The sequence below is a fragment of the Struthio camelus genome, chromosome 1 (assembly GCF_040807025.1).
Source record: "Struthio camelus isolate bStrCam1 chromosome 1, bStrCam1.hap1, whole genome shotgun sequence".
Taxonomy (NCBI): Eukaryota; Metazoa; Chordata; class Aves; order Struthioniformes; family Struthionidae; genus Struthio; species Struthio camelus.
Window position 1 is genome coordinate 126,236,311 of NC_090942.1, and position 24,409 is coordinate 126,260,719.

The 24,409-nt window shown below is 41.0% G+C and overlaps 2 long non-coding RNA genes across 7 annotated transcripts in view; one reads left to right on the forward strand and one right to left on the reverse strand.

Moving 5' to 3' along the window:
• The window catches only part of LOC104147125 (uncharacterized), a 72,025-nt gene extending 68,195 nt beyond the window's left edge, over nucleotides 1–3,830 (reverse strand). Inside the window, exon 1 of the long non-coding RNA XR_694852.2 lies at nucleotides 1,322–3,830. This is a non-coding gene — a long non-coding RNA (uncharacterized lncRNA). The remainder of the gene's footprint in view (nucleotides 1–1,321) is intronic.
• The window catches only part of LOC104147124 (uncharacterized), a 139,376-nt gene that overhangs the window by 104,454 nt on the left and 10,513 nt on the right, over nucleotides 1–24,409 (forward strand). For all 6 annotated transcript variants that reach the window (XR_011135721.1, XR_011135723.1, XR_011135726.1 and 3 more), the window contains one exon: nucleotides 16,150–24,406. This is a non-coding gene — a long non-coding RNA (uncharacterized lncRNA). The remainder of the gene's footprint in view (nucleotides 1–16,149; nucleotides 24,407–24,409) is intronic.

Genomic DNA, 24,409 nt, shown 5'->3' on the forward strand with positions numbered 1-24,409 from the left:
ATTAAGAAAATGTACGTATTTCTAATGGTATACTATGAAAAATATTTTAATTTCAGGACTTTTCAGAGTGCGCTTAAGAATTTGAAATGTCTCAGAAATGATATTTCCACAAGAACTGTAGAACTCATTGATGAAAGTCTGAGCTTCATACCAGAGGTATTTGCAAATGACCTCAAAAGTCAGCAAGTTTTCTTGTGGGAGGACAGAATACTTCACTATTGACTTGAGTTATTTTTACCCAACATCAGGTATTTTCAAAACATTTGTCTAGTTAGTCTTTTTGCTCTGACTTGAATATTCTGATCAAAGTCTGGATCCTGAACAACATCTAACAGTTCTTGAGAACAGAAGAATAGGAATTTGCACCTAGTGAACATGAAACTTTTGTACAAACACCATGGCCACCTCACATTTCTCCCCAAACATGCATGTTCTGCGAGAGAGAGAGTGAAAGAGAGAGATTTTATTGAATAACCTCCAAATTAAATACTCCTTCCTTTATGCCACTGGAATTGAATGCTAGGCAAGCGCTTTTAATGACAGAAAGGACTATTTCTGATCATCTTGTGAGATAAAAGACAAAATTTATCAACTGATTTCTCCATCAAGACTCTAACTTCTATTAGAAGGGTATACATCTTCAGTTTCTAAACTTCACCTGACAAAGAACCTAGCACACCCTTAAGCAAGTTATTTGAATTAGCTTTCCTGACCGTTAGGAATGTATGCCTTTTCTTCTGAATGTATTTAGCATAGTTACCAGACGTTGGATCTTGCTCTACCTTTTTCCATTAGTTTAAAACCTCATTGCTTTCAGAGGTATTTACAGACCATGATCAGATCACTTATTACCTTTCTGGGATAAACTAGACAGACTGAAGTCCAGGAGTCATAAAATGTCCCCTTAGAAAGAGCTTTAAGTTTAGACTGTTGTTTCCTCCGAAAGGTGACTGTAAAGATGGTACTGTGTTTCATGTTTCATGTTTATGACTTTAATGATTTCTGTACAAAGAACTTTGGTTTACCCGTTAAAATATAGTGTGACTGGCTGCCAGACCTTTCAGTTTTGTCATAGTCTCTGAGGGAAGTTGAGATGTGTGCATCCTGTCTGTCATCACAAGCAGTAAATGAAGATTAAATCAGAGCAGGGGCTGAACGCTGGTGCCGAGGTCCACAGCCTACCTCCCCTTCCCCTTAGAGGAAAGACGTGAAGTGCCCCATGAGATCACATGCTACATGTCATGCGATGTGGCTGCAAGGTTACACAGCCTGCTCCCTCCCCTCCGTCCACCCTCATCCCCCCTTCCCACAGGAACTGTACCTGCTCCAGCAGATGCTTGGGGTCAGGCTGTGCTGTGTCGTGTGATGGAGCCTTCAACAGCCTTCAGTGGGTCTGCACCAGCGTCAGCAAGTGACATTTGATAGACAGCTCCATTAAAGAGTCGCAAGACCAACCAGTGGTCTGAGCTCGCTCCCTCAGCTGCACCTGTTCTCCATTGCTAGTATCAAGAGAAGTAGTATGCTGCTATCCAAACAAATCAAACAGCCCTTAAGGCAAAAAGGGACTGTTCTGTTTAGTAAGAAGCTCTCGCTTTTACGTAGTCACTTTTCATAGCAATAACACATTTTAGGCAAAAGAACTTTTTTTTTTCCATGTTGCAGCTGGTGGGTGTAAGAAGGAAAAAAATTCCACACGTTAAAGATAGGAGTTACAAAAATAATGGATTGGATTGATGACTATAGGGAGGAAAACCTAAATGGAGGGTAGGAAGCCTAAAAGGAGAGAAAGAAAAAGGGAAGAAGAAATTGAGGAAACCAAGAAATATGTTTGAGGGAAGAATACACAGTGTTTCTTTTTCTATTATTCTTTCTTCCCTCAGCTTCTTCCAATTTAAATCTTTCCTTTACTTGCAGGCACCAGTCCAGCAAACTATATGAAGCAAGTAATTAATGTTATGTATGGAAATGGTCTCATTAACTTAAATGACCACAGTCAAGATGAGATTTCTGTTCCTTTTTTTCTATAATGTACATGTAGAATTATGTTCCCTGTGATGGCATATTTCTTTTGCAATTTGTTAATTGCTTTTTTTGTTATCAAGAGAGTTTGTACTCTGTGAGCTACAAAAGGGCATAAGGTTCCAGCAGCCTTTAGAAGCACAGTCAGATCTGCAAGAGGAAACAGAGAGCTTGAAATGATCCCCAGATGATTTTCTAGCCTAGAACACAAGCTACGAATGTGTCTTTTACCAAGTTAACTTCTCCCTAAACACATCCGCAATGTCAGACAGGTAAACCTCAGAATGTGCCCAGAGCTCAGCAAATCCAGGTTCTCACGAGTTACACGTGCAGTCAGAGCTGCAGCAGCAAACACATCCAGTTGTCTTTTAACAGCTGGGGAGCTGGACACTCGCCCTCTGGAAACCCCTGTGTAATTCCTGGGTTTGCCTCAGTTGGCGAGTAACTGGTACAACACCACTCCTTCCAGTCTGTAAAATAACTAACCAAAGACAATAATGCTGTAACTTCTTTCCTAAAACAGTTGGAATTCAGGCTGCAACAAGGGTCTACATCGTGTGTATTCATCACAAGCTTTCTCCTCCTAGATGTTTTTAATATATTGAAAAGAGATTCCCAACTACCTCTCATGAGCTTGCCATTGTCATTAATGATATGTAATTCCTGAAGATGTTTGTAATACGTCTGCTTAAATATTTATTATAGATAGGTTTGTATTATAGAGTTACAGTCCATTTTTAAATGCGGATCTCTACAAAAGAGATTTAATATAGATCTTATGCAATATTTATCAATTAAAACTAGTTTCAAAGATTCATAGTTGCATAATGATTTATAAATAAAAAATAATACTGGAGGATGTGTTTCATTGGAACTTTTTATTTATCTATTTTTTAATTCAGCCATTTCCAATGTTTTTGTAGTTAAATTGGAATCCAACTACGCAGTTTACATCCAAGAACATAAGTTAACGTCTAATTTAATTTCACCTTCTTTAGAATAAATATGAACTATATTCTGCAGATGCATAGGAACATTGTATTTGTGGAATATAATATGATTTTACTTAACATAATACAGCATAAGAAATACAGGTATGCTAGTCATTAACAATCCTCCACCATGGCTGAAATCTTGGAAGGAGACTGAGGCTGACATGGGTTCCTTACTAAGAACAAAGGGGCAGGTATTTGGCATAATCTCTTGTATGACCTCTCCCTGCTCTAGGCAGTGTAATGCCCTCAATGATGTTTATGTATGTATGCTGTTTTCTGAAGGCCACTAGTATTTGTTGCAAGTCTTGCCCAGACCCGACCCTACCTAGACTGTGAGTTCTAACACAATTCTGGTGTCAGGCTGCAGTGTTTCGAAGGAAAATAGCAGTTTCTTTCCTTCTGCTGATATCTGAAAAGGTTGCAGAGTTGATATAGCCAGTCTAAACAGAAAAAAAAAAAACTTTCATAGGATTTACCTTCCTGTCCATATTAATTAGGAAGTTTTATATTTATTAGTTTTGACCTAGCTCAGTTGATTCATTGTTTCCAGAAAAAAACAGTAGAATGCTGATATAGATATATTGAATTCATAGGATATTTGAAACTTTCTTGAACTCTCAGGGAATCGTGTGTTGAATCCATCTACAGATTCTGAATTATGTCCCTGTGTTGTCCTGTACTTCAGTTTGCTCTCGTTCCTGTATCCCTCTGTTGTTTTTTATCTCAGTCTTACATTGAAAACTCTTTAAGACACAGACCACCTTTTGCTTCTGATACTGTGTCCATAGTAACACAGTCCTCCTGTCTCGTGAAGCTGGTTCATGAGCATTATGATAATACAGATAATCATAGCAGAGGGCTGTTGTGATCATCTGTTCAGATTTTCTATGGTAAAACAGGTCTTAAGGCTCTCCTGAATTAATTCCTATTTGAATTGAAATGAGTCTTTTGGAAAAAAAGATGCAATTGTGAATTAAGTAGTTCCAGTGGTGGACAACCCATTACAATCCTCAGCAACTGATATATGCTTTACCAGCATTTGTATCAGCCATTATCAGTTATTTTAAAGCAACAGCAACAAAAACTATGCTGTATGTTTACTCAGAATTGCAGGTGAAAAAGAGCCAACAAGGATGAAGATACCTTTAGACTATATTCCTCCATCCCAAAGAATATCATATTTCTCTTTATTTAACTCGGGAATTATCGGAGGGTCCTTGAGAAGATCACTTTGCTTCTGTAAACAGATACTAAACAATAGGACTGAACAAACAATTCACAGTGAAACATTCTACACTAGGGATTTCACTTCTTCCTCCTGCAAAGTGTCCATGAGCAGCTCATCCTTTATTTAACGTGGCCCTTCCAAATTACTCCATGGAATTGTACATTTGTGTGTGCGTGAGAGAAGGAGAGAGAGATTATTGTTCTTTCTCTATGAATTGCTTGGGAAGTTCCCTGTAAACATGAGTCTTGAGAAATATTAACAGTGATGGATCATATCAGTATCTTGGTATTATTTCTGGACTTGAGAGGTGCTTCTTTTATCATTAGGAGGAACGTATTTGGACTTTGGCTGTGCCAGGCAAAGATAGCAGACAAACACAGCTAGAAAATTCAAAAATTGACCCAAAACAAAAGAAATCTCCCCTTCCTGGGCCAGTCAGGCCTTAACCGAGACATCATTACTATAAATCTCCTGTTTACTAGTGAAATCCACGGATGAACCATAAAATGTACATGCAGTACTGGAGACGGGCTTACCCTGAGCATCAGCAGTGTGTACCGGCGTGTCACCCCAGAGAGCTGCGAGCACACTGCTGAGAAGCTGCGATGAGAAGGAAGAGCAGGCATGCTTCAGCTCTCCTCTTATCCTTCCTGTACATGTAGATGCGCACCCTGTGGCTCTGCAGCCTTCAGCGACTGGTAGAGCCCCAGGTGGGCAGTACAGGAGAGCAACCCCTCCATGTTGTCTTGATCCACCTGCCGCCTCCACCTAGCAGGGATGGGACTGCGAGCTTCTCGGGAACAGGAACACGCACTGGATTTTCACCAGGGACTGCAGTATCTGACATTTAAGGGCGTTAAAAGAAAGACAAACGATCCTCTGTGAAATTAGATCCTACTTCTTTTTTGATTGATTGTTTGTTTATTTGTTAGTACCTGAGACTGAAATGCAGCTAGCAGCCACTCTCGGTATGGCTCATATTATGAAATAACAAATTATTTTAATTGCTCTAGCAATTCCCTTCCCATAGCTGAAAACACAACACGTTCCTGCATCAGCAGCCTGACTCACACCGTCCTTGACAGAAGAGCTGCTAGCTCCGACGCTCGGCGAGCGCTTTAGGGCTGCAGCGAGGGCACGTGCTGCGCCCCAGTCAGCCAAGGGGCGCTGGTGAGGCAGGGGCTGGCCTCTCGGTCCTTCCCGTCACCCCTCCCACACTTATCTCTGTATGTAGGCACTCTCCTTAGCTGTGCTGATCTGCACAGGTTGATACACTCAAGGCAAGACACAGCTACGAAGAAGACTACTTCTAGAGAAAAGGTAGTTCTGGCACTGCACAGCCCCTGTTTCCTCCCCCGCTGGTGTCTGCTTTGAGCTCACCACTGCAAAATTATTGATTTAAATGTTTTGCTGTTGAGCACACAATTAAGGCATGAGTCGGGGGAGGAACGTGCAGCCAGTCATGGTGTTTAGCTTCGTGGTTATGACTTGGAGACACATTGTTTATTTGTGTGCTGCTGTTGGATGAGAGTGAAGTGTGCCTGTAGGCATGATTTCCCAAAGATTTTGGCCCTTGGCGGATAAGATGCTTTGGACAAATACCCAGTCTTAGGCCAGTAACACTACCATTTGGAGCCTGCGCTTAAGCTTTCATCTTCCGAGTGCTTATTCGCAAAGCTATAGTTAACTAAATACCTGTAGCTTCCTGCATGTGCCTAAGCAATATGGATTATTAATAAATAAGTTCTATCTTGAGCCTTTGATAACTCCTCCATATACTTAGCATTCAGGTAAAAAAATGTACGATTTTATCAGGAGGGATTTTATCATGCATTTCTGGGCACAGAGATGACAACATCAAGACTATTTTTTTTAAATTAATAATAATTTTCTGTGGGCTACACTCTGACCAATATACAGCTTAAACTGAGTAAATAGCAAATAGATACAATTTAAGGTAAGGTTCTAGGTACCTGGAGAAGTATCTATATCTCACTAATTTATATATCTCTCATGGTGTCAGTGGAATTGCAGAGGTGTGGAGGAAAATTGGCCCCTGGTCTGAATTTGCTCATAGATGTAAGAAATTTTTTGATAGTATTACATGCACTTATTAATTAGATAAAGAAAGAAATGCCTTGGAATTGATTTGTGTAGTAGATGATATAGCAAAACTAAGCTAGGTACTTCTTAAAGATGTGTAGTGAATATCTTTGAATTTGATGGCTGCAAAAGTAAAATCTTACTGATGCAGTGGAAAGCAATGTATGGAGCATATGGGAAAGAATGGCATACAGACTCAGTCATAATTCTTTTCTATTAAAATAAGATATGAGGGTGAATGATAACATTTTTTGCTCCAAATGTCATTGACAATGCAGAACAAGCTGGAACTCTGCAAACTAAGGATTCTTTGAAAAGTACCTCAAGTAACTTGCAATATTTCCCTAGGCATAATCTTAGCAGCAGTTCCAGTTGGGATATAATATTGCTTTACTGTGATGGCTGTACTTATTCATCCTGAGATAAAGCATAAGAGCTGTTATTTGTAATAACTTCTTCCATTAAACTTGTAGCCTGTACTCTCCTCCAGAGATGAGCATCTAACAGTCCACGTATTTCAGGTTGCTAACCATTCAGATACCAATCTGGGCTTTGTCCCATAATCAATAATCATCCACCCTTCATTTTTATTGCTATCTAAGCATAACTACTAAACAGATATCATGAGAGGTAGATTCCGCCACCACTAAAACATCTTTGCTCAACATCCTGCCACGACATGGCAACACTGTCTTTTTCTTATCCTTTGAAAATTTGTTTGAAAAGATGTGCTATATTGACCAAGTGGATTTGCCCTTAAAAGCCTGCAAACCATGGTGGGAAACCTCATGCAGCTGGTTTAGAGAAAATCTTTTCACTTGCTCATTTTCTAATTGCTTATAAATCACAGGCCAAAACCTGGGCTCTAGGTCTGCACGCAGGCAGACTCTGGGGGCTTATGATCTGAACTGAAGTTTGGATGAGTTTCTGAATTTTGTGAAGGGTGCTTAAAATTCTGAATCCAAACATGCTCATATTTAGAAAGCTCCAAATTATGTAGGACAAGCCCATCTCCAATCAAAAGCCAGAACTTACATTTAATTAGAGCTAGAGCACAAGAGTCAAATAAATTAGAGTTAATTATTCAATTATTAACTATGTTTGCTTCAGATTATTAGCCTTTACTTTCTGTTTTTCAGTTGTTTGCATACCTATTCAGGTTACTTAATTGGCCATGCAGATTGAATAGGATTGATTTTCTTCATTTGGATTGCCTGATGCTTTTAAAACAAGAAAATTATGATTAAAACACTTCTGGCTTTGAATTTTCTGGTACATGATTAGTTTAATCTAAAATTTGTAAAACTCTAGAGGTTTGTGAATACTTAAAAACCACTTTGCTCTTTTGAATACTTGTGGCATTAAATAATAGGATCTTGTGATTAATGTTATTCCAAAGTAAATGGAAATGTTTTTTTCCAAATATGCCAATCTTTTATGGAAAATAAAATGCCATATTGCTAATGTTACTGATTTCTAGTTAGCGACCAATAATAGGAAACCCAAACTATTCCTATTCAGAGTTACTCTGTTGAGTATATTCAGGTTGTTTATTATGAATTCAGAGCTTAAAAGTTGTGCATGAATATTTTCTTGGCTAATGTGAAGACTGTTTCACCTTCTGAATTCTGTTCAGATTTTGGAAGACTGCTTGCTCCTCCAAGTTGAATCCATCTAAAAGCAGAGACTGGATTACATGAGAATAATGTTGAGGTCAGATCTTGACCTTAAATTTTATTTTTTTCTTCAAAAACAAAACCCAGCTGAAAATACTAGGTTTCCTAGCTTTCTGTCAAGAAGGAACAGTATTGAGGAATTTAAGTCACTTGGGTGCATTTGACCAGTTTACAGTCAAGGAAGATAATGTAGTTTTCAAGTTTATAGGTTTAAACTGAGGAAATTTAAAAAAATGTTGATTAAACTGATAGCTTTTTAAGGAAAGCTCAACAGCATCTCCAAAATGAAGATTCATCTGGTTTATCAGATATTCCAGTGGGTATCTATCTACAGACCAAGAAATAAAGTCCCTTTCTCAGCCCACAGTTTAGACATATAGGGTAAACTGGCAGCAGGAAAGGGTTGAAAGGTTTATGCTTTGGTTGTAGTGGGAATGGTCACCTCAGAGCAGTTCCCAGCAGGTCTTAGTTGCAGCAGTTCCCAGGCTCTTAAAAGCCATCATCACAGTTGGTTGCATTGCAGACACCCAAAGCATTGAGGAAATTAGGTCACTGAACTTTATGCCGTAACTTGGTAGAATTTGGACCTTAAAATCTCGGACCTTTAGTACAGTGGGTAAGCTGATGTAATTCAATCATGCTAGGGAAATGGAGATTCAATATAACTCCACTCATTAAGAGGAACTCTGCTAAGCGTTATGCAAATTGAGCAACATGGATTAGTACTCTAATTATTTTCTGACCGTGGTCTGAACTTCCACAATAAAATCCTGATTTTGGAATATTCACTGTCTCACTTAAAATGACATGTAAGTGATCAAATTAAAATCTTATGTTTATACCTCACATTTTGACCTGGTCTGTTCAGCACTCATTTTTCAGATAATCATGCACACCAGAGGACTTGTACTTCATCTCAGATATGACAGGAAAAATACCAGCTCGTGAGTTACCCAAACCTGTCCCAGTGAGGTATCTCTTCCTTCTAGGTTTAAAGTATCATGTTTCTACATAAAGAGCAACATCCGACCTGGAATGCTCCCCCTTAGGGGGAACAGCAAGACAAAAAATGGAGGGAATTTGTGTGTGAGGCACTGGTATGTCTTTGATTCATTGATCCTAATGACAATGCTGAAACATCCACAAGAATTTAATGGTTTTGGAATCTGGGTTCCAGTTTGTCAGTGTTTTTAGTCTCCCAAGGCCTAAAAATGAATAATTTGTTACTAACATTTTGGGGAAAAGTTGAAGGGTTTTTTTCCCTTCTCTTATTTTCTGGCAGTAAAAGTACAAGTTTAATGTTTTTCACCTGATCAGGAAGGATAAATACTAGCCCTCTTCTTGATAGTCTTGTGTTCAGCTACACTGTGAAGCATGAAGACAGTAAATAACGCTGGTACTAAAAAAAGAAAAAGTTGACTTTCAGCACCCTTTTCCTTTCCTGTATTTTGATGCTGTGTGGATTATATCCCTGCAGCTGCACTGAGCACCAAAATGTCCATAAAGCTTTACTTAGTGTTTCCACATGCAGTTTGGTTGCACCAAGGTGTTAAATGTAAATACATTAAAAAGGTTTCTAAGCGTATGGCCTATCACTTTTTCCAGTAAGTGTAGAAGATAGCCATAGTCTTCCTTCATTAGTCTAGCAGTACTGGTATAATGTAGGATTCATTTTATTTTGAGAATAAAATCTATTATCTTAAATGCTCTTCATTAAATGTTCTTCATTTATTTATGAATAATGCTATGAGTGATATTTTAGTTTGAAATATACTTAAGTATGTTGAAATTAAGCTGTAAAATCCTGCTCAAGCTGTCTCTGCTTTACTTCAGTCCATTCAAAAAATACAGTCTAAGACTTCCAAATACTGACAGAAGTGCTTGTTAACATCACAGAAAACATCCAAACAGATCATGGAATTTTTGCCTTGGGAAAGCATTTGTTTTTCCTGTTTGGTCAATTAAAGACTGCTTTTAAAACTGGGTGTAACACCAGGCAGGGTAGAAAACAGAAGCACCAACAGGTTATTGAAACAGTTTGGATTGATCTCCTTGTTCCACTTATGCACTTGGAAAGCTCAGGCACTCAAGGGAGAGAAATTGAAAATGAGTAGTCTCCTCTATAATTTTCCATGAGATTATTAATGCAGAAGAGCTCCGTGCGCATAAAAATCAGCTTTCTTATGAAGACAATGGTGCTCTAATAGCAAGGAGCAACAAAATTAAGCTACAAATTCTTTTTTTTTCCAATGTAAATAAAGGGAATTTTAGATAGAAATACTACAAAATAAGCTTTCATGGTGCATTAGGAAAGCTTTCCTACCGAAAAGGAATAGATGTAAAGGGCATACAAAGTCTTCAACTGGACGAAGACTTACAATTAGAAGTGCTGGTACCACACAAAAGTTGATGAATTTGACAGAACAAAATGATTTCAGCCGTGTCTTCATGAAAAATGCAGTGTTTTATTTCAGTATAATTAAGATGTATCATATTCACTTTTTATTTTTTTTTATATTTTATATTTGTCTTTATAATTTTTTTGCATTACAGTAGGAAGGTCAAAAAGATTTGAAGCTGCAGTGAAACATTTCTGTAAGTCTGAAGTGAACCAGTGATTTTAATTTATTTGAATTTCACACAAAATCAAGGATTTCAAATTTTGAAATTTGGGAATTTCCTGTGAAGTGAGTATGAGATGAGAAATCACCGCTGTTCTGGGAAGCATTTAAGCACATACTCAATTGCTTGCCCTGAAGAGGGAGAGGTGCAGCATGTACTTAAATGCTGTACTTGTCTGAACACTCTGACTGGTGAGTAAAAGGAACTGTGACAGAAGCTCAGCTTCTGTGAAAGCCAGGATGGGATGCAGCTCACCCTGCTTTAAGCCTGTGCAATTTAGCTGTCCCCAGTCCTTTCACACCTACCGGGAGAGGAAGGACGATTTAACCTATTTGAAATCGCTATAATAGAGTGAGATGAATTGCACACAAGAGGATCCCAACTGTTTTCTAAATTTTACATACAAGAAGTCCATCCGCTAGGGAAATCTGCCATGTAGTACATCATCCATTTCCAAAAATGGGTCTTCTAATGTTTTGGAGACATATAATTTCAGGCTGCATGTTTCCTTTCATCAGTGTCATTTATAGAGAGTGCCTTCACAGTCACAAGCATGGAAAGTCAATCCAGCACTTGTTCCTGCCAAGAGATCTGGATGAGGAAGCGCATATAAGGAGATCTGTCCTGTTTCGCTGTCTTCATTTGAATGGATTGTTAGTGTGTCACTAATGATTTAAAACAAGATAGAAAGCGTATTCCTCATAGAGTGGATACAATCACAAGTAAGCTGCTGTTGTTGGTTTTGTACCTTCACTTTTTCCCCCACTTGATTACGTTAAGGATGACACTGGAGTCAGAGGTGGCTAGAAAAGCAGTCAGGTAAATGCTCCCTCCCTCCAGTCGCTGGGTTAGTGAGAACATGCCGAAGCCCTGGCCTGCCCTCCCTGGCAGGTCTGTGGCATGTGATAAGTAAGCCATGGTAACTGTGGCTCTCTCACAAGCTCCTTATTAGGCTAACAGAAGCTTTTACTCTCCTTCTTCCTCCAGGTTGCTGTGGGAGTGTAACTGATGCACCCTATTACAGATTGAGATTGTATGAATAATCCTATTGTTTCTGTCATTCTGTGTAAAGTGTGTGTAATCACCCTGCTTCCTCATGATGGTATGAGTAACCTCATTTTATGACAGGCTTTTTCCATATTCCTTACTTTTGTTCTTTAATTTGTGATTTTGCTTCTGTAACTTTGGATTGATGCAGATGCAGGAGGGGGCTGGGAGGTGGGAAGATGGAGGGATACACAGGGAGAACAAAAGCACATTTTGCTTCCTCACCTGTAACCCTTACAGTTCAGTTTGACTGTGGGCTAGAGATCTGATGATAAGCGGGAGGAAATCACATAGACAAAATTCACGTGGCTCAGCCTGCGTTCCTGCCGAGAGCAACACGTTGCTTCTCTGCTGCTGCAGCAGCGGAGTTTGGCTTTGTCTCCTGCTGGGGGCCTGGGTTGTGTCTCCTGCTGCACATGCCCCAGAGGAGCCTGCACAAGAGAATTTACCCCTTTTTCCATAGGATTGCAGGGCAAATCCAACTTGGCACCACCTGGGAGCCCGGGAGGTGTATGCAGCGATGAAGCCTATGCCCTCCTGCAGATGCCCTTGGGACTTCTGGGGAGCGGAAGGAGAGCCCCATGCTCCACAGTCGCTCCCGCTCCCATGTGGAAGTGAGAAATACACTGAGCCTCCACTCCCGGGGGTCCTCAGCGTGCTGCTCGGTTGATGCAGCACCTGACTGCAGGTGGCTGGGGACGGGACCCAAAGCACCTCAATGCAGCCCGATCATCCCTTTCCTGGTTCATTGGAGAGCAAGGGAGAAGGCAAGGTTACACAAATGTTTCTCAGAGTTCCTTTTTAATGCTGGGGCAACACTGTTTGGCTTGCAGGGAAAAGAGTCAGCTTAGAGGACAGGTTCTTCCAAGACCTGCTTTTCTGTTGGCTGTCATTAGTTGGGGAAATGCATGTAACCATCACTCTAAGAAGAAATACTCCTCTAAACACACTCCTCTGATCAGTTCAACTCTACTGAATTTATCTCTTGCCCTCAGTCTTTTTCAACCAACAGCAAAGAGGGCTATGTTAGCACTAAGGGGGATCCATGCGACTGTTTGCAGTGGAAGTGTCTTGCCCCATTTACAGCAAGTGGAAGTGATTGTTTGGTGAAGTTGTCACCATGCTGCTCTTGCTGGTGGTGCTAAACTGCTGAGATGGGAAACCTGGGGCCAAGAAATCAAGTGTCAGCAAAGTCTTGAGTTTGTTTACAGCTGGTTTGCTACCTAGATGAATCACAGTACCCATTATTACCCATTGATAAGGGTATACAAATCCAGTCGTTGACTGAATATTATCCCAGTGTCCTGGCTAATTCCAGTTTAAATGATTATATGACTCTATCTGAGTCCCCTGCACAGTTAATAATGCTATGCCTTGCTCCTTATCCTCAGCTACTGGGCAAAGTTGCTCTGCTCATCCAACATCTTCCATGATTCACCATGCAGATGACTTCACCTTGTATACTGATGTTGTTTCCCTTTTGAAGTTCTTTTGGGTTCTCCATGATAAAGGGTCTGAAAAGCAAGGTTTTGGACTGGTATTGGGCACAGGGATTGTGTTGCTCTTTACTAATGCCTAGCAGGTAGTCAACAGTGTTGAACATGTATTTAACTTAACTTCAGTGTTTCAGATGATGTATTCATCTTCCTCTTGCTGCATATGCCCTGTTCTTGCTGCTGTTTAGTTTTGAGTGATGCCAGCACATCCAGCACATTGTAGTGCTTATCCAGTGCGTTCCTATGTTCATCTCTAGGCAGGGACACGGTCATATTTGGTTCTACAGTCACATGTGTTTTTCAATATCCCTGTGACAGCAGTTTCCATCAGTACTGAGTCCATCTCTGCTGGAATGTTTTGCCACAGGAGTTGGGCAGTGATGTTCAGAACATTTCCCAAATGCTCAATAAGCATTCTTGTTCCTGCAATTTAAAGTTGGTTATATTTCCTGGGGATGACACAGTTCACAGTTTTTTGTAAGCGCAGGAGAAGCAGACATACGCAAGTCTATGTAAGAAAGGAGGTGAAGCATTAGCCACTGGATAGACAGAAAGGTTTGCTTTGCCTCTTTCATAATACATGGGCATAAAACAAAATCTTACATTTTGCACTTCTGACATTTTTGGTAAATATAAAATACAGACCAACACAAAAACAGGAGCACATACTGGGAGTCAGTTCTACAAAATCAACTTTTTCTTACCTTGCTGCTGCAAAGTCCTAATCCCTGCCTCTCTTCTTTCCTCCATACAATCCATCCCACTTGATAGATGGCCCACTTCTTTTTAGTGTATACTGTATTTGTGATATCATTCTTATCTGCAGGATGAGAAGGGAGGAAGACCACTGGCGTCTTTCCTGTCACTGTTATGAAGAAGTTGGTCAGAGTCTATAATGATGCACATCTGGGCTTTTTTTGTTCTGTAGTACCCAGCATGGAAGAGTCTTGATCCTTGTTTGCCGTAGTCATATAGTAGGTACTTGTCATCAGCAACGTATAACTGCTTAGTCGATCTTAACTGATTGTTGCTGCTACTAGCTGGATAACAGAATAAATGCTAGGTAAAGTGTTCCCTGGGCAGATATCCAGTGCTGTTGCAAGATATTGCCATGAATGAGATGATACGCAATAACTACACTAAAACATTACAGTAGAAGTTGGTGAGGACAGCATGTTCTGAACTGTTTTCAGCTTTGTCTAGAATATTATTGATGATCCCTATCCAAGGAGACTTGATTTCCTGAGTGTTTTTGTTAGAGTTTCTGGCTTGCCTACAAGCACACTGAACAGTATACCTTGTCTCAGGAACTAAGTGGTCTCTGGTCTGCCTTGCCCTTGAATTGAAACCACCTTCTCAGAGACTTCCTAAGCTCTAATGCCGTCAGCAGAGAACAGAGTTGTGTTGGAACAAGAGGGGAATATTAGATCACGGAAACTAAGTAAGTGAAAGGACTTAATCTAATCCCTTCGTTCCTAGATACTTTTTTTTAAAGCCTTGACAAATTAGGAGGACTATTTACTGCAGGAAAAAACACTACCCATTTATATTACTTCCAGGCTTATGATGTCTTTGCCTTATATTCTGCTTTTTCCTACTGATGTGATTTTAATATGCATCATGTATATACTTTAGAATATATTAGGCTCTCTTTTGCTTGGAGCTGTAAGTTATTGAAACCACTGGAAGGTCATAGAAAACAGTTTGGAAACTCCTGGTAAAAAGGATGGCGCTGAATATGATCAGGGGCTGATGAGATGATCCAGAAATGGTGCTGATGATCTGTGATCTAAGCATTTCAGAAGACTGTAGCCAGAGAGCAGAACTAGTTGAAACAGCTGTACAAAATTAGAGCTTTTATTTTAATTGTTAATGAGAGAGTATATAAGGCTTTCATTGCAAACTGAGGTTTATGAAAACATTGGTCATGTAACAGTTCTCATACATTGGCACCGGCTGCACAGACTGAGCATCTCTGACTCGGAGGACATACTGGGGTAGTTTCCCAGCTGTCTTCAGACAGATGGATGAATGGACGAATGCCAGACCTCTGTGTATTTTTTCTACAGGTTTTATGTAACCTAGCAGAGCATTAGTGAAATGGCAGGTCCTGTACCACTCATGTAGTAAAGGCTAATGGTTTTGTTGCCAAAATTTTGGGGTTTTCTGGGTGCTTTTGTAAGCATCCCATTTATCTAACAGCTGTCCTGTTGTTCTTTGTGACCACTGACTTGAATGAGTTACCAGAAGCTGTTTTCAGAAGGGGCTCTTTGCTGCCTGTGGCTGCTTTTATCCATGCTCCTGTGTCCCTCAAAAAGAGCTGGGCTTGAAAAAGGTGTGACTCAATACAGTTGTGTTATGTCATTTGTTACAACTTCTTGTTGAGAGCCCTGAGGACCTCAATACAATTAAGAAGCAGGGCTCTATTGTGGCTCGTCAGGTATACAAATAAAGTGAAGGGCAGTCCAGTCCTAGTAGTCCTGTTACAAATCTAACAATAGAATGAGAAATCTCAGTTACAGACAGCAAAAGGAGGGCAGAAAAAACAGATAACATTGTATCCATCAGTGGTTGGTTTAATATACAACTATCACAGATAAAAAAGCAGGATTTCTAGTCTGCAAAAAGCTCCTTAACACCCCTCCCCATGCCCACCACAAGCCTTACGCTGTATATACAAGGCAAACAGAAACAAAAGTTTTGAGAAGTATTGTGAACCATGTTTTCAGAATGAGTGAAACTGAGTACTAGCAAATCTTAGCTTGCTTCTCGTGATCCTTGCTGCTGAGGAAAAGGTCCATTTCCCCTCCTCAGGTGCTTGTGCTCCCAGGCCTATGCTCCCCTGGCAGCACCCATAAGCAGATTGCCTCATGGTGGGACATGAGAGCATCCTGAACCTACGACCTGGTACACAGAGCACCACATTTGTTTGTTTGTTTATTTGTTTGTTTGTTTTTCCGTAGTCTGGAAGGAAGCAATTAAGGGCCGGAGCATTAATGTCAGCAGACGGGTTTCCATTGACTTCCATGGTCATATATGAGATGTTTGTTACCTCTGGAAGAAGCATGTGGAGGATATTCAGGCCTGATCGTCTTGTCGTCCCTCTTGCCGGTGGTTTCCTTTGCTGAACTCCAGCAAGGTAAAAGGTTCCATTGCCCAAGTCAGCACTGAGAGAAAACAAAAAGAAAAGTCCTTTTCAGTCCTACTGCACAGAGCTATACCTGATAGAAAGGTGCTGGCTTCCTCTCATTATATTTCATGTATCTATTAATATTGCCATTTAGAGCTATTGTAGCTATTTGCATTGTCAAATCACTGGAAATTAAGGAGACACGGGATCTGGAAAGCAAAGCACGATGATTTTTGAATCTTCGGATTGAGGTGAATGGGAAGCATCCCTTACAAATAAATATGACAAAGTACAGAAAATATAGCGGTAGAAGATGATATTTCACTGCGATTGAGAAAATTTGTATCCTTTCTTGGAGCCAAGGAAAAGAAAGGATATAATGAGCAAAGCAAAGCAAAATAACAACTCCCCTCCTCCCCTGTGCCCCTCCACCAAAATCAGCATTGAAAGGGAAGGGTGGGGAACAGGAAAGGTGTGATAAGGAAAAGAAGACATTGAAGAGGCATTTAGATGAAACACTTCATAATAAGAAATTGAATAAAAGAAAGGAAAATAACAAATAAAAGGTAGTCTAAAAACCCATGGCAAGGCCACTGCAATAAATTACGTATGGAAAATCTCCAAGCAAATGGGGTTATGCTTAGCAGGTGGAGTTGAGCCTTGGTTTGGAGGAGCATAGTAGGATCCATCAGGAGGTGCGAAACACTAAATCTACCTTTTTTACTGGTTCTTTGCTGGTTTGAGATAGCCTTGCCTCATAGCACAAAAGAGTATTGCTTTGGTAACTGCTCCCCTGCAGGAGCTGACTGGTTGAAAAGGCACCACCACGTCACTTATTTAATATAAATAAATAACCTCTTACTTTCTCAGAGGGAAGAGATGAGGTCCACTGTGTAATGGTGTGTATGAATATGGACTGCCATCCCCCAGCTGTGAGCCATATACAGCCCGCTGCATACACCATAAATTTGTAGCCACTCTACTGCATCTTTTAATTCACGTTCTTAAGGAAAGGAGGCCTGAGTGTGCATGCTGTGTGCTTTTACCAGTGAACTGAGTCCGCAGTTCTCAGCAGCGTAGGCAAGGGTGGTTTTGCCACCTGAGGGATGTTGCAGCAGGGTGGCCAGCTGTGGTCTGCCATGGGGGAAAGCCATCCTGAACACCTTGATCCTTCTCTGGGCAGTTACAGCCACCGTGGCCTTACTCTCCTCTGCTTACTTGTTTTTACTGGTTTACTTCCCTGTTAGGTTGGTGAGCTGAGTTGCCTTTCGGCGGAGTCACACAAGCCGCAGAGCCAACGCAAGGAAAGCAGCAGCTAGCACAGTTAGGAGCTAGGACTGCCTTTTTCGAACTGGAAGGGTACTTATATCGTTAAATGGCTGTCAGCAATATGTTGGAATTTGAATGCATTTAACTCAAACCATAAAATAGAGCTGATCAAAGAAGAAAAAGAAAAGGGGATGTGAAAGGGGACAATACAAAGATAACTGGGAGGGAGGAGAGCAGGAGAAGCAAAAGAGAGTAGGAGAAAGGCTTGGTCAGTAGCACAGCGTGTTTTGAATGCCTAAGAACATCTGCGAGCTCCTAAAAGCACACCGTTTATTGGTAATACCTCGGTTGAGGGGTGTGTATGAGAGACGACTGTCGAAGCTGATGATGTCAGTGACACCTGAAACAGGATAAAGTGTGGTATACTGTCATCAGCCGTTAATGAAAAACTCAGAAATAATGAATTAGGGTTTTGGTTAATAAGTGAAAGGAGATGCTCAAACATGTCATTTTTACATCTCTGCAGGGTATAACACTCTTTCGTATAGATCTGAGAACACAAAGAGCTTCCCAGTCAACAAATTTTTCCCTGTTGTTACCGCTTGCTCCTTTACAGTCCTCCTCCCACTTCCTCTCAGGTGTTCACAGGACCAGACCCTGCTGCTGTATAAAGGCGTTCAACTAAAATCTGGGAGGCCAAGCCAAGTTGCAGCAACTGAGTATCTGTCCTGCGGATGGTCTTTTCCCTGACTAACAGCCCGCCCCAGCTCTTCACCCTGCACGCCCCTCTAGCAGCCGGGAAGCTGAGGGGCCTGCCTGCATGTGCAAGCCAGGCACACAGCAGTCTGGCTGGGCGAGAGCCCTACTCCTGGGTTGTCCACGCTTCAGTTTGGTATGAGGCTACCAGAGCGGTAGGAATCAAATCTGCTGGAATCAAATCACGCTGCTTTGCAGGAATAATGCTTTTAAATGGAATGTCTGAAGGCAGTGAAACAACCTTGTGAGTCCTTGCAGAAAAGCATGAAGCTCTTTTTTTTTTTTTTTTTTAACATCTTTCCCGCTCTAGGAGAAAACACCCAACACGTTCCTTGCTCCGTGTACCATGCCTTCAGGGGTGTGACAGCATGGCAGCAAGGCTAATGGCATCAGCGTTGCTCCCGGGGAAGCTCTGCAGCTGCACGCCCATGGCCCACGGCCCCACGGCTCGGTCCGAAGCTCACACATCTGCTCGGGGCTCTCCTCAGGACAGCGGGTCAAACAGCCCTGCGATGCTCCTGCCCACCTCCGAGCCACCACACTGCTGCATCGTGCAGCTTCTGTCACTCTTGTCTTGCTGTTGATGGCACAACCTAATGGACGCAGCCAGATTTGCCAAGGTGTCTCATTTCTCCACATCTTGGCTGTATGTTCCAGGAGACTGAATTTGAACTGGTGCTCAGAAGCACACGTTTTATATTCCCTATTTACTTTTCAGAACTGCATTTGTGCTTGTTCCCTGCGTCTTTCAGCTGCAAAAGCTGTAGGATCAGAATATTCTTACTCATCAGGAGGAGTTTACATGTTTATTAGGAAATTGATTCAGAGATACTTAAGATTAATCCCCCAAAGTCACTTATCAGGCCTAAGTATTAGCACCCCGGTTCCTCATGAACAGTTTGAAATGACACAGAACAGCTCCACAGTACATTCAGCTGGAGAGGATGGAGAATGAAGATGTAATTTAGCAGCTCTTCTCTCAGTGAAGCAGTTCTTTTTGAAAATAGGAATTAAAGTTTTGCTCTCAGTCAATAAAGTATGAGTTGGTGACTTCTCCGCTGAGGACAATTTCTGAGCCACGGCAGAGCATGGAAGAAGGTCAGTGGTTTCCAGGCTAAGCGAAAGGTCACAGCAGGGAGACAGGTCACCACGGGAACATGTAAGGGCTGCAAGCTGAAAATTACTGCTTATTTTCCAAGTAGCAAGCTGAACCAAGCACGCAATGAATTTCCTATGGTCACTTATGCATTGTCAAAATGTATATTTAACCTGGGGAAAAAAGGGACATGAGGAGATGGAAGGGAATATGTAATTATTCTGATGCCAAGAAATATAGTATTTGGAAATAAGTTTTATTCACACAGTTTTTCAGCGTTAGGAAAGAATGTTAATCTTTTGGGTCAAGGAGAGTTTATAATTTTGTAATTTTTGTCATAAAAATGGCAGGAGTCGCACAGGGATTCTATAACCTCCTATCCCGGCAATGTAAGCAAGCTTTTTTTCCTAGTTAGCACTGCAGAGATTTTCATCTGCTGAGTGGCTACTCCAGGAGTCTGAAGATGCCAAGAGTCTAGACTGGCGATCCATTCCTCTCCAGGAGTTTACACATTCACAGCTGTCCAATCAAAGACTATACTACGAAATTAGTAGCATTTTAAAATTAGATTCATCAATAAGAGCATGTAATTCAGGCTATGAAAAAAATTGTTTCAGATAATTTAGCAAGTGGTATCTATGTCTTTGCCAGCTGCAACAGGATCTTGATGGTGTCCCAGCTGGGGACTTTCCTTTCAATTGGTACTCTCTTTGAAATAGCTGCGGCTCTCTCAACTCAGCTCCAGATATCTTAACTTTCTGCTTTCTGCTTATTTTAATGCTGGCTGATTCTTGTGGATTCCCTACCCTCCTTATTAATTATACATTGAAAAGATAGCAAAATATTACAAAGTAGTGTCATGTCTGTGGAATCCAGCATATTGGATTTTTGGCCTGGAGTGTCAAGCAAGATTAATTATTCTGATAAAAGCTGGATTATTCCGTTTATCATATACAATTAAAAGACGCTGTTAGCATTCAGACTGAGTTATTCTTGGTCTTAAGAGGCACAAAATGGCAGACTTGGCATCTAGAGGGTATTTGTGCTTTTGAAGGAACCCTGTTCCCCTGTTACCTTCTCCTGATCCTTGGGCCAAATTCTTGCCACAGGGCTGGCTGTTACCATGGTGGCAGAAGGCAGTCCTGCAGCGAGTTGTGTAGGTATGAATGTTTGGCAGAGCCTGAGAATTTTTGGTGGACGGTATAATTACTCTGTCATTCAGCACAAAAATGTGATTTTGTTTTTCTCTGATTGCTTTAGTTCCTGCTCTCCTACTGTGAGATTGTCAAGATCTGTTGCACAGCTTCTGAAAACTAATTTGAGGTCAGCCTGTGAGTCAAAATCGATTCTTGATTTTTGTCAACTGTGAGCTGCAGACAGATGCAGGGGTTGATTTGGGAAGGGAGGGAGCAGGCGCGCTTCCTTGCTGACCTCGGTGGGAGATGCAGCTCTCGGCAGCACCAGAACTGGGTCTTCTGCTGTTGCTCTACATTTATGAAAGGAATTGAAAAGGGGCAGAATCCTTTCAGCTTTAATCTCTCCTGTTCCAAAATTTCTGCTATTTTGGTGCTACTACAAAGGGAGAGGAAAGGAAGGTTAGATCTGGGGAATGCACCCTCATTAAAAAGAGGCTGGTAACCAGCCCACAGTGAGACCGGAGCGCATGTCAGCCCCTGTGTTTGTAACTGAAACACCTGAAGTTTCCGGAAGTCTCTAAATGGATTACTTTCTGTCAGAGCAGTACAGACAGTATAAAACCTGCAATTACTTTTACTATAGGGCCATAAAATATAGATCTATTGAAGTCTTGGGGTAGGATGCACGGGCGCCCTACCGTTCCAACCAGCGCAGATGAGAGTCTATCAGAGATGATGAAAACAAGGTACTAGAAAATCCATTAGAGCTATTTGTTGCCACTTGCAATGATATCTGCCGTCTCTAGGGATTCATTGCTTTTTTTTATATCTATACTGTATGCTGATATAAATAAAAATGTTAACAAAATCAGGGAGAAGAAATTATATGATGTTGTGTAATTTAGGGATTTGTGATCAGTTATTTAGCATTTGTATCAGAGAAGCACTTAATTTTTCAGTTGGGGTGGGACACCATTGTGCTGGGGTCTGCGCACATATTGAGTAAATGAGAATCACTGGTCCAAAGTGCTTTGACCATCTAAATTGCGTTAAGGACAAAGGGTGTAAAATGAGAGAGTGAAAATGATTAAACTCCTCTGTAGATATTGCTGCTCTGGGGTTGAAACTGTACTCATATCCAATAAGAGAATGGAAAGAAACATCTGCTTTTGAACTCTAGGAAACGGCAAAAAGAGACTGACAGAAACCTGCATTTGCTGTGTGTAACACCGCTCTTTTCTCTTGCTCTTCAAAGCCCCCTCCTTTTCTCATATTCTGTCTAGAAACAGAAACATGATCGGCCTGTATCTCTTCTGGAAATAGCCAGGCTGCCCAGCACTGGTTCACTAAAAGAAGCAAGAACTGTACATTTTCATGGTAATAAATGAAACAAGGCTGTCATCATGCTTTAGACAAGTGTCCAGAGGGAAAACTGGCCTTGTTCTTCCTGATTCCATCGGAGTTTTGTATTTGAGTTTCCAGGGTCTATGAACACAAAACATAAAAAGGAGATATGAATCAAACATGCCAGTAAAGTTCAGTGAAAGTAATATGAACCCAAAACAATGATTTCTTCCCCCCACAGCTCTGTTTGCAGTATGTAATTATCATGAGCTCGTTGGCAGTCCTGCGATAATTAGGCACAACAGCATGAGTTAAGAATGTGTCATCAATCTTAGCTTAGAATTTCTTCGCTTTTGTTGGTTTATGCTAACCTCATCATACTTAAATAATGGTACGTATCTTTGTGAAAAGAAAATTTTTAATGAGAAAGCCCACCTTAAAAGAAGCTATAATGGTTCCCTCCATTTCCAGTGTAAATACATCATTTGCATTTTAGAAATCTAAGATTCACACAATCCCAAATTATAACCATTCAAACTATGAATTTTTGGCTTAGATGAGCAGATATACCTGCATTATAAGTCCCTGATTTCAGAATATTTTTGAACAATAAATATGAAGCCCAGACTTGTAAAATGTCACATTCCCAGTGACTGCCTCTGTGAGGACAGTTCAGATTATTAAGGACAGAGACCTGAAGTACCTAAAGGATGTGAAAATTCAGGTCTTACTCAAGACTGGTTTTGCAAATCTCAGCCTATTTACTCAATGTATTTATTTCTGAGCATCTGTCTCTGTGAAATAGATGTGCCAGGGAAACACATGTTCCTGTTCTAAAGAGTGATATTGCTGGCTAGAAAGTGCTTAGAAAAACATATTTTTAGGGATTTTCTTTCAGGATGCGTTTGGGGGAGACAGAGCCACGCTCTGGTCTTCCACTGACCTCGAAGAGCAGTTTTGCCGCAGTGCAGGACAAAAGCCCTTGTGCAAGCTCTGGGCAGCTGGAGTTAGTGCCATCCTGACACTCCTGCTTGGGCAGGAACAACATCTTCATCAGTGCAAGCAGCAGGGTCCGCTCCCGACCCAAGTTCACAGCCTTTCCATCAGCCGCGTGCAACGCCAGTTCATTGGCCCAGACTTAGTCAGCAGCATTCGATATTCCGCCCTTCTTTGGGGCTTGGGATCTGCTATATCATCCTCGTCCTTTAAAAGGAAGAGCAGAGGCAAGTGCCCTAACCAAAGAGAGCTCTGGGGCAGTCGGTGTTTCTGTTTTGCTCTGTAATCTATCCGATCCCACAGAAGTGCTAAATACAGCCTGTCTGCATTTTTGCGTGTGTGCAATGTGAGAGTCCCCACAGGTGTGTGTCACAGCGTGAAGGCCATGTTGCCCCTTGTCTCTTCCACTTTACCATGGAGCGGTACCAGAAAAATGGATTTATTAATTACTTACTAACAGCCTACAGATTAAATAAATATGCAGCCCCCCACCCCACCAGCTGGTCACTGTGGATATTCCAAACTGTTTGTCCACATGCCTTGTAACAAAGCCAAAATTCAAGAAATCTTTCTTTCCTCACACTGTTGGCATCACACAGCCAGTGCCCCTAATCTCTAGTATCCCCCAAAAGAAAAATAACGATGTACTTATCCATTAGCTAAGACTCCTGAGAACAACATTGAACATGGCTTTTGGAAACCTCGAAATTACAGCTTTTGTATGTGTATGTGCATGTGTGTGTGTACGTATGTATGTATATATAAACATAAAAATTGTTAACCGTCCTAATCAACTCCAATTCCCGCTAAGTGGAGTATTTCCATTGGGTTTAATAGGAGAGTAGAATCAAGTCCCAAATCAGGAAAGTGCTTTAGTCTGAGCTGAGGAGGTGACTCGTCCCACAGATTTCAATTAGGCATGTCAGCAAATGCTTTGCTGACTAAGGACTTTCATAGCTCAGCTGGTGTAGAGGGCAGCTTCCAAGCTGGATGCTATAGGATGTTGACCTCTCTTGAGAGCCCCTTGCAGCAGCCAACCATCTGCAAAACATGCCGAGTAATCATAATAATTCCCTTGGCAGCCTCTTTCAGGGAGGAAAGGGAAAAGAAAGAGTAGAAAAAAGAAGGAAATTCATTTTATTTAGCACCGAAATGCTCTCATGATTATTGTCTTTGCATTTTTAGTTCGGGGCTATATATTAGAACTTTCCTACTTTCGTTACATAAACATTATAGCAAGGTCCTCAGTATTAATGACTGGTAAGAGGGGGAAAAATATGTTTTACCAATTTTGCATTCTCACCCACTAACAAAGATAAATCTTGATCCTAAGAGGAAGCGTCATTTTAGGGATAGTTAGCGCTATTTATCAGTTGCAGCTCACTTACCACAAATAATTTTGGTATCTTATTGCAGGGATGGCCAATGTCCTTGACCCTATCAGTGATATACTTAAATCTTCATGAGCCTGAGAGTCTGTTGTCAGAATTTAGGTA